The sequence below is a fragment of the Cebus imitator genome, unplaced genomic scaffold, assembly GCF_001604975.1.
Source record: "Cebus imitator isolate Cc_AM_T3 unplaced genomic scaffold, Cebus_imitator-1.0 Scaffold524, whole genome shotgun sequence".
NCBI classification, from domain to species: domain Eukaryota; kingdom Metazoa; phylum Chordata; class Mammalia; order Primates; family Cebidae; genus Cebus; species Cebus imitator.
The window spans coordinates 796251-798930 of record NW_016107839.1 but is presented as its reverse complement, the minus strand read 5'-3'; positions in this window follow the sequence as shown (position 1 = coordinate 798930).

Sequence of the window (2680 nt, the reverse complement as noted above, 5' to 3'; positions counted from 1 at the left end):
GGGGGGGGTCCTGGGTGTGCCGGGGCTCTCAGGACGCCAGTGGGGGGGGGTCCTGGGTGTGCCGGGGCTCTCAGGACGCCAGTGGGGGGGGTCCTGGGTGTGCCGGGGCTCTCAGGATGCCAGTGGGGGGGGGTCCTGGTCTGGTCCTCCCCACAGCATGGCAGGCGGGGCTCAACTGCTTCCAGAGTCCCAGGAAGGCATACTGGACTCCATGTGCACACGAGGGGAGACGCCAGGACCCCTGCTTGCAGGAGCCTGCACATTCTGCCCGTCTCCTGACAGCTAGCTGACCCTGTGGCTCCCACCTGGGCATGGAGGACATTGGACCTGGGTCCTGCCGGGTGCTGAGCAGTGTCTCTGGCCGCCTCGCACTCCATGCCAGGAGCTTCCGCCTCAGCTGTTGAGATGGCCTCAGATGTCCGCAGACATGGCCTGGTGCCCCTGGAAAACTGCTGTCCACACACCATGGGGCCCTTCCCCTGGCCCCCGCCTCTTCCCTCTCTGGCTTGGTCTCAGAGTTATGGGCACTTCTGCCAGATGCCTCCCTGCCCAGCCCACACTCCCCAACCTGCTTCACCGAGCTGCAGGCACCCCTGTGTCCCTGCCGATGCCTTTCCTGAAGTGGGTCTCATTTGTCGCCACCCTGGCAGTGTGAGGGAGTTGGGGTCCCCCTCACTGGCACAGCCGCACCTGTCTGACCACTTCCAGCAGGGAGGCCTTGGTGTCCCCGCGTAGTGCATCTCGTCCACGTGGCAAGAATTCCAAACCACAGAAACCTCACTCTCACGGCCCCAATGCCCGGCGCATTTTCTGTTTTGCTGTGTTTTTTTGGTTTTTTTTGGAGACACGGTCTGGCCATCGCCAATGCTGGAGTGCCGTGGTGCAAACATGGCTCACTACAGCCTTGACCTCCAGCCTCAAGCAATCCTCTCACCTCAGTCCCCCAGGGAGCTGGGACCACAGGTGTGTACCAGCACGCACGGCTAATTTTTGTGCTTTTTATAGAGATGGGGCCTTGCTATGTTACCCAGGCGAAATGATCCTCCCACCTTGACCTCCAAAGTGCTGGGACGACAGGCGTGAGCCACCGCACCCAGCCTGCTCGGGTTCTTGTGCCTGTCTGCCTCCCTCCCCATGCCAGCCTCACGCCCCTCCTCGCCTTCGCTACTCCCGCTCTCGCCCAGCTCTGGACCCGTCCCCTCTTGCTGGCCCCAGCTGTTTCTGGCACTGCCGCCTGCCCTCTGCTCACATCCTGCAGGGGCTCCTCCGTGTTCCCTGCCTCAAGGGTGTCCTCCAGGGCCCTGAGTTCCTGAACGCGATTCCTCTCCTCCCCACCCACCTCACCTTTCTATCCACTCAGCCCATCCATCAACCCCCTTAGCGACAGAACGCCACCTCAAAACCTGGAAGCTGGAAGCATTCTTCACACAGTGTCTGTGGGTCTGAGATCAGAGCAGCCCAGCCAGGGGCTTGTGGGGCAGCTCGTGGGGCTGCAGTCCCACTGCTGGTGGGGTCCGCGTCATCCAAAGGCTCAAACGGGGCTGGGGGTCTGAGGAGCCTCACTTGGCACAAGGCATGGGTGGGAGGCCTTGGTTCTCCTGCACATGGGTGAAGCTGCCTGAGAGCCCACCGTCTAATGGCCAGCCCGTCTGTGAGTCAGCGGCCCAGGAGCCCCAGCAGTCACACGGTATCACCATCCTGTAGGTCACACAGAACATGAACAGGAAGACCCCCATAGGGGCCAGGCGCGGTGGCTCACGCCTATAATCTCAAAACTCTAGGAGGCTGAGGCAGGCGGATCACCTGAGGTCAGGAGTTTGAGACCAGCCTGGCCAACATGGTGAAACCCCACCTCTACTAAAAGTACAAAAATTAGTTGGGTGTGGTGGTGGGCACCTGCAATCTCAGCTACTCGGGAATATGAGGCAGAAGAATCGCTTGAACCCAGGAGGTGGAGGTCGTAGAAGGCTGAGATTGCACCATTGCACTCCACCCTGTGGAACAGAGCAAGACTCTGTCTAAAAAAAAAAAAAAAAAAAAAAACATAGGCAAGAGCCGGAACAGCAGGGGCCCTGTCCCAGCAGCCCCAGGACCATCCATCCCTCTTGGCCCCCACTGATCTCAGCTGCAGTCCCCATCCCATCCCCCACCAGCAGCACTAAAGCGAACAGCCACCAGAATCCCTCGGGCTGGCTTCACTGTTCCTCCCGGGAGGAGTCCAGGGCAGCTAACACGTGACCCAGGCTGGCACATGGGACAGGAGGCATTCTGCTGTCCCTGACCCTATAAAACAATCCACAAGCAAAACCCCTAATGAGCAATGTTCGATAGTAAGTCCTGCCTCAGAACTGTGCAGGGCGTCAGAAACAGGACCACCTGAGAAACAGCCACAGTCCCAGGAGCCAAGGAAATGCCACGCCTGATGCCACGTGGGGTCCCTGATGAAGCCCTGGGTCAAGAAAGGGCATTGGAGGAAACCCAGCAAACTTGGGTAGAGTGTAGACTTTGGTCAGTAAGAGTGTATATCCTGACAACTATCACACTCATGCACTGGGCAGTGGGGTACTCAGACGATCTAAGTTATTCTAAAAATACTTATATAGGCCGGGCGCGGTGGCTCAAGCCTGTAATCCCAGCACTTTGGGAGGCTGAGGCGGGTGGATCACGAGGTCAAGAGATC